The sequence below is a fragment of the Heptranchias perlo genome, chromosome 20 (genome assembly GCF_035084215.1).
Source record: "Heptranchias perlo isolate sHepPer1 chromosome 20, sHepPer1.hap1, whole genome shotgun sequence".
NCBI lineage: Eukaryota > Metazoa > Chordata > Chondrichthyes > Hexanchiformes > Hexanchidae > Heptranchias > Heptranchias perlo.
Window position 1 is genome coordinate 8,935,782 of NC_090344.1, and position 12,866 is coordinate 8,948,647.

The 12,866-nt window shown below is 47.1% G+C and overlaps 1 pseudogene; it reads left to right on the plus strand.

The window, feature by feature from the left end:
* The first annotated feature begins 6,936 nt into the window (after positions 1–6,936).
* Positions 6,937–8,800, plus strand: LOC137335613 (zinc finger protein 84-like; annotated as a pseudogene).
* The last annotated feature ends 4,066 nt before the right edge of the window (positions 8,801–12,866 follow it).

Consider the following 12,866-nt stretch of genomic DNA (forward strand, 5'->3'; position numbering starts at 1 on the left):
AGGATGCCCCGGAGCATGGTACATTGGCGAGACCATGCAGACGCTGCGACAACGGATGAACGGACACCGCGCAACAATCGCCAAACAGGAGGGTTCCCTCCCAGTCGGGGAACACTTTAGCAGTCAAGGACATTCAGCCACCGATCTTCGGGTAAGCGTTCTCCAAGGCGGCCTTCGAGACACACGACAACGCAAAATCGTCGAGCAGAAGTTGATAGCCAAGTTCCGCACCCATGAGGACGGCCTCAACCGGGATCTTGGGTTCATGTCACGCTACACGTAACCCCACCAGCAAAAAGGGGGAAAAAATTTATATGTTTTTTAAAATTCTCTCTCTCTCTCTGCCATTTTAAGTTTCTTTCTGCTTGCCTGTGTAAAAGACACAATGTATATCGAGTGTACTGGGACGTTCTGTTCTCCGTGACTGGCCTGTTTGAATAACAACGACACCTTTTGATTGGTGTGATGCTGTCCCAACATCGTATAAGATATGCGATTTGAGAACCTTTTCATTCAATCATCTGACGAAGGAGATAATCTCCGAAAGCTTGTGATTTTAAAATAAATTTGTTGGACTATAACCTGGTGTTGTAAGATTCCTTACATTTTAACAATCCATCTTCACAACCTCCATTGCATTTTATCCCCACACTGTGTTATTCCCTCCAATAATCCCTGCTGTCTGTCCTGAATTAATCCATTTCATTCCCAATGTTGAAATCTTTGCTCCACCCACTCGGTTCCATCGGTTTTTCTCCACAACACAAAGGGCCAGTTTTCCCCAAGAGTTTCACACCAATCAGCTTTCAAAATGAGGCAGAGTTTCAGCCAATGAGGGAGATCCGGGCTCAGCCCCGCCCACTCGGTGCCGCAAGTCCCGCCCCTCACACACTCCCATTGGTTGGAGGACCAACCGCCCGCTCGGTCCTCCAGTCCCTCTCCGCTCTTCCTATTGGTCCGGAGCTCCCGTCAATCACCCGGGCAGTGTGAGCTGAGCATGCGCGGCGGGCGGGGAGTGAGGCCGAGATCGTGTCCGCAACAGGTGAGAGATGGGCGGGGGGAGCGGGTTAATAAACCCCGGGGGAGGGGGCGGGGGCTTCACAAACCCCGAGTGCGGCCCCGGGCCCGAATATCAAACAGTGAACATTCTCCTCTCTCTCTCTACACTCCGGGGGCTCCGGTTTAGATCAGACCCGAAACTCAACACACGGCCCGCGGCCTCCGAGCATGCGCAGAGTCAGCGTCAAACCTCGTGACTCATCGAATCAGGGAGCGTCTGTAAATGAAGGAGAAATGGAGATCGGTCAGGGAGCGTCTGTAAATGAAGGAGAAATGGAGATCGGTCAGGGAGCGTCTGTAAATGAAGGAGAAAAGATGATCGGTCAGGGAGCGTCTGTAAATGAATGAGAAATGGTGATCGGTCAGGGAGCGTCTGTAAATGAAGGAGAAATGGTGATCGGTCAGGGAGCGTCTGTAAATGATGGAGAAATGATGATCGGTCAGGGAGCGTCTGTAAATGAAGGAGAAAAGGTGATCGGTCAGGGAGCGTCTGTAAATGAAGGAGAAATGATGATCGGTCAGGGAGCGTCTGTAAATGAAGGAGTAACAGTGATCGGTCAGGGAGTGTGTGTAAATGAAGGAGAAATAGTGATTGGTCAGGGAGCGTCTGTAAATGAAGCAGGAGTATTGATCGGTCAGGGAGAGTCTATTAATGAAGCAGAAATGGTGATGAGGCAGGGAGTCTGTAAATGAAGGAGAAATGGTGACGGGTCAGGGAGCATCTGTCGATGAAGGAGAAATGGTGATCGGTCAGGAAGTGTCTGTAAATGAAGGAGAAATGGTGATCGGGCAGGAGCATCTTCAAAATAGAGAGTAAATGATGACAGATCTGGGAGCGTCTGTAAATGAAAGATAAATGGTGAAGGTCGGGGGAGTCTGTGGATGAATGAGAAATGGTGATCGGTCAGGGAGCGTCTGAAGATGAAGGAGAAATGGTGAATGTCAGGGAGCATCTGAAGATGAAGCAGAAATGGTGATTGGTCAGGGAGCATGTGTAAATGAAAGAGAAATGGCAAATGTCAGGGCGAGTCTGTAAATGAGGAAGAAAATGTGACAGCTCATAAGAACATAAGAAATAGGAGCAGGAGTAGGCCGTACGCCCCATTGAGCCTGCTCTGTATTCAATAAGATCAAGGCTGATCTTTGACCTCGACTCCACTTTACTTCCCAATCCCCATATCCCTTGATTCCCTTAGAGTCCAAAAATCTATCAATCTCAGCTTTGCATATACTCAAAAACTGTGCATCCACAGCCCTCTGAGATAGAGAATTCCAAAGATTTACAACCCTCCCAGTGATGAAATTCCTCCTCATCTCAGTCTTAAATGGCCGACCCCTTATCCTGAGACAATGCTCCTACTTTGACACTCTCCAGCCAGGGGAAACATCCTCTCAGTATCTACCCTCTCAAGCCCTCTCAGAATCTTACAAGTTTCAATGAGATCACCTCTCATTCTTAGAACCAGAGAAAAGATACAGCACAGAAGGAGGCTATTCGGCCCATTGTGTCCGCGCTGGCTCGAAGAACAACCAGGTGCCCATTCTAATCCCACCTTCCAGCACCCGGTCCGTAGCCCTGCAGCTTACAGCACTTTAGGTGCAGGTCCAGGTACTTTTTAAAAGAGTTGAGGGTCCCTGCCTCCACCACCAATTCAGGCAGCGAATTCCATACACCCACCACCCTCTGGGTAAAAAGGTTTTTCCTCGTGTCCCCTCCAATCCTTCCACCAATCAGCTTAAATCTATTTCGTTTAGTTCTTGATCTCTCTGCTACGGGAAACAGGTACTTCCTGTCTACTCAATCCAGTCCCCTCATAATTTTGTAAACCTCAATCAAGTCACCACTCAGCCTCCTCTGCTCCAAGGAAAACAACCCCTGCCTATCCAATCTCTCCTCGTAGCTGCAATTTTCAAGCCCTGGCAACATTCTTGTAAATCTTCTCTGCACTCTCTCCAGAGCAATTACGTCCTTCCTGTAATGTGGTGACCAGAACTGTGCACACAATACTCCAGCTGTGGCCTTACCAGCATTTTATACAGTTCATACGGTCATTACATCCGTGCTTTTGTATTCTATACCTCGGCTAATAACGGAGAGCATTTCGTATGCCTTCTTCACAACCTTATCTACCTGTACTGCCACCTTCAGGGACCTGTGCACATGCACTCCATGGTCTCTCACTTCCTCCACCCCTCTCAATATATTCCCGTTTACTGCATATTCCCTTTTACTGTTTGCCCTCCCGAAGTGCATTACCTCACACTTCTCCGGGTTGAACTCCATTTGCCACTTCTCCGCCCACTCCACCAACCCATTGATATCTTCCTGGAGTCCACAGCTACCCTATTCACTATTAATTACACAGCCAATTTTTGTATCATCTGCACATTTGCCAATCATGCTCCTGACATTCAAGTCCAAATCATTAAGATATACCACGAACAGCAGGGACCCAACACTGAGCCCTATGGCACACCACTGGAAACAGATTTCCATTCGCAAAGATATCCATCGACTTTTACCCTTTCTTTCCTCTTACTGAGCCAATTTTGGATATAATTCACCACCTTTCCCTGTATCCCATGGGCTTTTACCTTTCTGACCAGTCTGCCATGTGGGACCTTGTCAAATGCCTTACTACAATCCATGGAGACAACATCCAACAGCACGACCCTCATCAATCCTCCTCGTCACTTCCTCAAATAATTTAATCAGATTTGGAAGGCATGACCTTCCCTGAACAAATCCATGCTGACTATCCCTGATTAAACCATGCCTTTCCAAGCGACAGTTTATCCTATCTCTCAGTTTTGATTCTAATAGTTTGCCCACCACCGAGGTAAGACTGACCGGCCTATAATTGTTCGGTCTTTCCCTTGTACCCTTTTTAAACAATGGCCTTCCATTTGCAGTCTTCCGGTACCTCCCCTGTATCTAGTGAGGATTGGAAAATGATCCTCAGAGCATCCGCTATTTCCTCCCTGGCTTCCTCCAATAGCCCAGGAAACAATCCATTCGGCCCTGGTGACTTATCAACTTTCAAGGATTCCAGTCCCTCTGGTACTTCCTCTCTCGTTATGTTTACCTTATCCAATATTTCACAACTGTCCTCTTTAACTACTACGTCCGGATCATCCCCTTCCTTTGTGAATACGGAGAAAAAATATTCATTTAAAACCCTACCCACATGTTCTGCTTCTACACACAAGTTAGCCTTATCATCCCTGATAGATCCCACATTTTCCTGAGCTATCCTCTTGTTCTTAATGTACTGATAAAATATCGAACATTCTTCTGAACTCCAGAGAGTATAGGCGCATTCTACTCAATCTCTCCTCATAGGACAACTGTCTCATCCCAGGAATCAATCGAGTGAACCTTCGCTGCATTTACCCTTCCTTCGATAAGGAGAGCACAACTGTACACAGTATTCCAGGTGTGGTCTCACCAAAGCCCTGTACAATTGCAACAAGACTTCCTTATTCTTCTGCTCCAACCCCCTTGCAATAAATTCCAACATTCCAGTTGCCTTCCGAATTTCTTGCTGTACCTGCATGTTATCTTTCGGTGTTTCTTGTACGAGGACACCCAAATCTCTCTGAACATCAACATTTAATAGTTTCTCACCATTTAAAAAATTCTGTTTTTCTATTCTTCCTACCAAAGTGAATAACCTCACATTTCCCCACATTATACTCTACCTACCACCTTCTTGCCCACTCACTTAACCTGTCTATATCCCTTTGCAGACTCTTTGTGTCCACCTCACAGCTTACTTTCACCTAGCTTTATATCATCAGCAAACTTGGATACTTTACACTCGGTCCCATCATCGAAGTCAATGATATATATTGTAAATAGCTGAGGCCCAAGCACTGATCCTTGCGGCACCCCACGAGTTACACGTCTCGGTCATTAATACATATCAAAAAGAGTCATGGTCCGAATACCAATCCCTGCGGAACATCACTGTATACTTCCTTCCAGTCTGTGAAACAACGGTTCACCACTGCTCTCTGCATTCTGTCTCTCCGCCAATTTTGTATCCATGCTGCCATGGGCTTCAATTTTACCAACAGGTCCATTCGGTGGTACTTTACCAAATGCCTTTTAAATGTCCGTTTACACAACATCGAGTGTACTACCCTCATCAACACTCTCCGTTATTTCATTGAAGAACTCAATCAAATTAGTCAGACACAATTTTACTTTTAACAAATCTATATTGACTGTCATTTATTAACCCACGTTCTTCCAAGTGAGAATTAATTTTGTCCCGGATTCTAGTCTCTAGAAGTTTCCCACCACCGACGTTAGGCTGACTGGCCTGTAATTGCCGGGTTTATCCCTCTCCCACATTTATGAACAGGAGTGTGACACTTGCAATCCTCCAGTCCTCAGACACCACTCCCATATCCAAGGAGGATTGGAAGATTGTGGTCAGAGCCTCCGCTATCTACACCTTTACTTCCCTCAGTAATCTAGGAGGCATCCCATCTGGACCGAAAGACTTTTTTTTACTTTGAGCCAATCTTTTAAGTACCTCCTCTTTATCTATTTTTATCGTCTCCAATATCACTACGACCTCCTCCTTTACTGCTACAATGGCAGAATCCTCTTCTCTGGTGAAGACGGATGTAAAGTACTCATTTAGTGCCTCAGCCATGCCCTCTGCCTCCACAAGAAGATCTCCTTTTTTGTCCCTAATCGACCCCACCCTTCCTTTGACTCCCCTTTTACTATTTGTATGTTTAAAAAAGACTTTTGGATTCCCTTTTATGTTAACCACCAATCTATTCTCATACTCTCTCTTTGCACCTCTTATTCCCTTTTTCAGATCTCCTCTGTACTTTCTTTGTTCAGCCTGGTTCACGACTATATTATGAACCTTACATTCGTCATAAGCCTCCTTTTTCTGTTTCATTTTAATCTCTATCTCTTTAGCCATCCAGGGAGCTCTAGCTTTGAATGCCCTTCCTTTCTCCCCCGTGGGGATCTGTCTGCTCTGTACCTGAACCAACTTCAATTACTGTTCTGCCTGGATTTTTGATTCCAATCCACCTGGACAAGATCCCTTTTTAACTCACTGAAATTAGCCCTCCTCCAGTTAAGTATTTTCATATCTGTTTGTTCCTTGTCCTTTTCCATAACTATTCTAAACCTAATGAGATTATGATCACTGCTGCCCCACTGAAACATGCTCCACCTGCCCCACTTCATTCTCCACACCGAGCCCACTGCTGTACTCACATTCACTCTCTAACGCACTCTCACATTCACTCTCTCACATTCACTTTCTCACTCTCTCACATTCACTCTCTAACGCACTCTCACATTCACTCTCTCACATTCACTTTCTCACTCTCTCACATTCACTCTCTCACATTAACTCATGGTTTAGGGCCACTGAAAGATGATGGGTTAGGTTTGGATTTCAGCACAGGGAGGAGGGAGAGTGTGTGGGACGGGGATTTACAGCTTTGGGGAACAAGAGATGAAAGAATGTTCCATAGAAACTAGAATTGTCTGTTCTAAATTTCGATCGTGTATTTACAGTGATGACTTTTGTAAACTCTTTTTGCAGGGTATTGGAATGGGAGGATTTGCAGACAGGAAACTCAAACCAAAGATCATGTTAAGATCTGACTGAGTCACTCGAATGATCAGGACCTGAATATCATCGGCCTTTGAATATAGAAGGAGAAATGTTTGTTTATTCTGTCTGTGGGAGAAGATTTCAAACACCTGAGTGAGAGTGTTCCAGTGCACTGACTGTGGAAAGAGCTTTAACCAGTGAAACAGCCTGAAAAAACATTGCACCATTCACAGCGGGGAGAAACCGTGTGTGTGGACGAGGCTTCAACTGATCATCCAACCTGGAGAGACACAAGGTCACCCGGACCACGGAGAAACCGTGGAAATGTGGGGACTGTGGGAAGGGATTCAATTGCCCGTCACAGCTGGAAATTCATCGACGCAGTCACACCGGGGAGAGGCCGTTCTCCTGCTCCGTGTGTGGGAAGGGATTCGCTCAGTCAGACGGCCTCTTGATGCACCAGCGAGTTCACACGGGGGAGAGGCCTTTTAAATGTTCTGACTGTGAGAAGAGGTTTAAAAGCAAAAGTAATCTGCTCACACACCAACGCACACACACTGGGGAGAAGCCGTTTACCTGCTCTGTGTGTGGGAAGTGATTCATTCAGTTATCCAACCTTCTGACACACCAGCGAGTTCACACTGAGGAGAGGCCGTTCACCTGCTCCGTGTGTGGAAAGGGATGCACTTCTTCATCCACCCTGCTGTCACACCAGCGAATTCACACTGGGGAGAGACCTTTTAAATGCTCTGACTGTGAGAAGAGATTTAAAAGCAGAAATGAACTGCTGACACACCAGCGCACTCACACTGGAGAGAGGCCGTTCTCCTGCTCTGTGTGTGGGAAGAGATTCACTCAGTCAACCAACCTTCTGACACACCAGCGAGTTCACACTGGGGAGAGGCCGTTCTCCTGCTCTGTGTGTGGGAAGAGATTCACTCAGTCATCCAGCCTTCTGACACACCAGCGAGTTCACACTGGGGAGAGACATTTTAAATATTCTGACTGTGAGAAGAGCTTTAATAGCAAAATTAATCTGCTGAGACACCAACGCACTCACACTGGGGAGAGGCCGTTCACCCGCTCTCAGCATAAGAAGAGATTCACTCAGTCATCCCACCTTCTGTCACACCAACGAGTTCACTCTGGGGAGAGACCGTTCACCTGCTCCGTGTGTAAGAAGAGATTCACTCAGTCATCCCACCTTCTGTCACACCAGCGGGTTCACTCTGATGAGAGACCTTTTAAATGTACTGACTGTGCAAAGAGGTTTAAAAGCAAAAGGAATCTGCTGACACACCAACGAGTTCACACTGGGGAGAGACCTTTTCAATGTTCTGACTGTGGGAAGAGATTTAAAAGCAGAAACGAACTGCTGAGACACCATCGCACTCACACTGGGGAGAGGCCGTTCACCTGCTCCGTGTGTAAGAAGAGATTCACTCGGTCATCCCACCTTCTGACACACCAGCGAGTTCACTCTGATGAGAGACCTTTTAAATGTTCTGACTGTGAGAAAAGCTTTAAAAGCATATACGAACTGTGGAGACACCAACGCACTCACACGAGGGAGAGACCGTTCACCTGCTCCTTGTGTAAGAAGAGATTCACTCGGTCATCCCATCTTCTGGCACACCAACAAGTTCACTCTGATGAGAGACCTTTTAAATGTTCTGACTGTGAGAAGAGGTTTAAAAGCAAAAACGAACTGCTGAGACACCAACGCACTCACACTGGGGAGAGGCCGTTTATCTGCTCTGTGTGTAAGAAGAGATTCACTCGGTCATCCCACCTTCTGACACACCAACGTACTCACCCTGGGGAGAGACCTTTAATTGTTCTGACAGTGAGGAGAGCTTTAAAAGCAAAAATGAACTGCTGACACATCAACGCACACCCATTGGGGAGAGACTGTTCACCTGCTCCGTGTGTGGGAAGGGATTCACTCAGTCATCAGACGTGCTGAGACACCAGTGAGTTCACATGTGACTGCAGGGGTTGGATTCTGCTGTTAATCCCATCCAGGACTGAACCATGTTCATTCTGACAGTTGGGGTTTGTTTCCGCAGATGTTAATAATCCCAATAACTGGGCTGGAGTTTAATATTCTGGATATCTGTCAAATAAATCAGCTTTATTTTAAACACCTTGTTGTAGATTTTGGTCTTTCCCACCTGAGTGTTTAGCATCACCTGACTGGAGCTCAGAAAGGACAATCTGGGGGGAGGATCGTCCGGTGGGAACAGAACTTCAGCCTGGACACAGTCCTTCAGGGCCACACTGAGAGGGGCAAACGGCACTTTGGTCTTTCTCGTCTCTCTTCACTGACAGCAAAGTCACCGTACGGCGTCCAGTCTAAAAATGACTGTGGTAATTATTCTATGGAGATTTAACCTGTTTGAGTGACAGTCCTGAGTCTACCATTTAAGGCAGGCGTTAACTCATTTAAAATAAACCCGTTAAAAATAAATGGGTTAAAGTCTGCATTAAAATAGCAGAGGGAGGAGTTCACAGGAGCCTGTTAACTGCTGGTACAATTATACAACAGTCATTCGATCTCCAGATAAAGAAGGACCTGCAGTGTGTTTCCAGAATTCACGGTTTTATTGCTGTGTGCGTGTTAGACACCAGGATCACTAAAAATACACAACCCTGACCATCCACAGGGCGGGAGCGATCCCGACAGTTACTCTGGGATCACTCCCACTGCGGAACTCCACCACTGACCCTGCTGAAGGTTGCAGGCTCAGGGAGTGGGGCCTCCAGGAGTGGACTGTAAGAAAGCTGGGTTTCAGTATCCTGACAAATATATGCCGAGGAACCAGAGGAATCCTTACTAAGGAACCGTCTGGGGTTTTACCTGTCAGTGTAGGTCTCGGGGTGAATGATTCCCGACTCCCTGAACTGTCTTACATTTAACTCAGGTCGGAACAGGATGAACTCAGTTCACAGGAGAATTGGGACAAATATCACCCACAATCGAGGGAGACACATGCAGCTATTGGAGAAGCTCAGAGATCTTTGGAAAAGAAGATGGTGCACAATTGTGGGAATAATAGCAAACGTCTTTCCAGCAACGTCAAGAGTCAGAAGACCATTAAAGAGGTTTTCGGGCCACTGAAAGACAGTTCATGACAGATTCCCGGGCTATGGCAGAGCTGTTAAATGACTATTTCTCATCAGCCTACACTCCTGTAGATGAGACTCAGATTCCAGCTGTGGGATGTGCTGTCGACAATTACATCATAAATATTAAAATAGAAAGGGATGTCATCTTGGATAAAATATGAAATCTGAAAATACTTTATATTCCAGGTCTAGATGATATCCACCCACGGGTGTTTAAAGAGATGGGATGGGTGCTCTGTGAGCCCCATGCCTGTATCTTCAACAGCTCAATCGAGTCAGGGATTGTCCTCTGAGATTGGAAGGTAGCTCACGTAGTTCCCATTTTCACGAAAGGGGATAAGTCAGAGCCGGGGAATGACAGGCCCTTCAGTGTGACCTCGATCAGAGGGAAGATGCTTGAAGGGATCCTAAGAGATGCTGTTTATGATCATGGGGAAAGAGAAGGGACCATTAGAGATACTCAACACGGCTTCTGGAAAAGAAGTTTATGTCTTTCAAACTTGCTTGAGTTTTTTGAAGAAGTTGCTGGGTTAGTGGATGAGGGTAATCTGGTTCACATTGTCTCTCTCAGGGGTGTCAAACTCACTTTCTATGGTGAACCTGACCCGATATCCTGGCACTTGGCCTGGGCCACATTCAGCAAAAGGTATTGAACTAGAAATAGATTAAGATGAACTCTATTTGTACTTGCTTACATTTAGATTTTAGTTACTGCTGCTCCCGATACCTGGCACCTCTTAGCTTGAACCATTGCATCAACATTTGGAGTAAATGACTGGGCTGAGGCCTGCTTTGGATAAAAACATGAGAACTTGTCATGACAGAACTTTGGAAGTGAATTCCACAATCTCACAACTCCCTCTGTCAAGAAGTTTCTCTTGATCACCACTCCAAAACAGACAGCTGGGGTAAGGGTAGCTACTCAGACTGTTAATAGGTGGAAAGTGGTGTTTCACAATGATCGATGCTGGGACCACTGTTCACAATTTATATAAACGATTTGGACTCGGGAGTCGAATTTACAATAAAAAAATTTAGCAGATGACACCTGATTGGCGGGGTGGGTATAATTAATACTGATGAAGACTAAGACAAAATACAAGAAGACATTAATAAACTTGCAGAATGGGGATGTAATTGGCAAAGGAATTTTGAAAAGATGAGGGTGAAGTGGAACATTTTGGTAGCAAGAACAAGGAGGCCACATAATGCATGGATAATAAGTCTAAAAGGGGTAGAAGAGCAAAGGGTTCGAGGGCCACAGATACACAAATCACTAAAAGTAGTGACGCAGGTTGAAAAGGCCACAAAAAAGCAAACCAAGCACTGGGGTTCATTTCTCGAGGGATAGAATTGAAAAGCAGAGAAGTTATGTTCAACTTGTATAGAACCTTGATTAGACTGCACGTGGTGTACTGTGAAAAGTTTTGGTCTCCATATTAAAAAAAGGATATAGAGGCACTGAAGAAGGTGCAAAAAAAGGATTCAAATGGATGTCACCATCTTTGTTTTCCCTGTACTTGGTGTCCCAATGGAAGTGGTCCCTGGATTTGGTGTCTCAGTGTAAGTGGTCCCTGGATTTGGTGTCTCAGTGTAAGTGGTCCCTTAATTTCGTGCCCCAGTGCAAGTGGCCCCTTAATTTGGTGCCCCAGTGCAAGTGGCCCCTTAATTTGGTGCCCCAGTGCAAGTGGTCCCCGGATTTGGTGTCCCAGTGTAATTGGTCCCCGGATTTGGTGTCCCAGTGTCAGTGGTCCCTTGATTTGGTGTCACAGTGTAAGTGGTCCCTGGATTTGGTGTCCCAGTTTAAGTGGCCCTAGATTTGGTGTCACAGTGTAAGTGGTCCCTTGTGTTTTGAGGCATCGCTCGTGGTATTTTTCTCCTCTTTCCACCTTTACAAAAATTGTTACCAGCTTATTAAAGCCATTAACTGGCTCTCGGGTAGGGCATAGAAAAAATGTGACCTCCTAAGTTTCCCTGAGAATGACAGGTCTGAATTCAAGTTTGAGAACATTTAGCAATTGAACCAGATTGGGCGGTGCGGGCCTGAGGTGCGAATTAGTAACGGAAAGGTGGCGGCACCACGGGGGAGGGCCCGAGCACTCGGGTTTCTGTACAATTTATTTAATTATTTTGTTTGTTGCCTCCATGGCGCCAACCTCCATGGGATGACAATAATTAATTTTCTGTTCAGCAATTCCGGCTTTCAATGGCGGGGTGTTTCCCCAGAATCCCCCGCGGTTCAGAATGTGCCCTATCAATGACGACAGGAGGCCAGTGCGCAGGGGCAGGACTGGACTGCGATATGAGCATGCGCAGTGCGAGTGGTGGAAACAGTCGAGTCGGAGGCCGGGGAGGAATTGGATCTGTGAGTGGGCGTGGAAACTTCACAAACACCTGGAGGCGGCTTGAGGCCAGAAATAAGAGTAAAATGCCCCGTGTTGGCAATTCGGTTAGAGGCCCGTCCGGCGGCCGCCCCGATTACCAGTGTGATTGGCCGCCATCGTGCGAGAGGAAGTCATGGTGGAATTATGGCGCGTGCGCGGCCATCTTGGTACAGGAGCAGACAGTGGGCGGGGCTTCAGGGTCCCAGTGACCGGGAACAAAGAGTGGGCGGGGCTTCAGGGTCCCAGTGACCGGGAACAAAGAGTGGGCGGGGCTTCAGGGTCCCAGTGACCGGGAACAAAGAGTGGGCGGGGCTTCAGGGTCCCAGTGACCGGGAACAAAGAGTGGGCGGGGCTTCAGGGTCCCAGTGACCGGAAACAAAGAGTGGGCGGGGCTTCAGGGTCCCAGTGACCGGAAACAAAGAGTGGGCGGGGCTTCAGGGTCCCAGTGACCGGAAACAAAGAGTGGGCGGGGCTTCAGGGTCCCAGTGACCAGAAACAAAGAGTGGGCGGGGCTTCAGGGTCCCAGTGACCGGAAACAAAGAGTGGGCGGGGCATCAGGGTCCCAGTGACCGGGAACAAAGAGTGGGCGGGGCTTCAGGGTCCCAGTGACTGGGAACAAAGAGTGGGCGGGGCTTCAGGGTCCCAGTGATCGGGAACAAAGAGTGGGCGGGGCTTCAGGGTCCCAGTGATCGGGAAC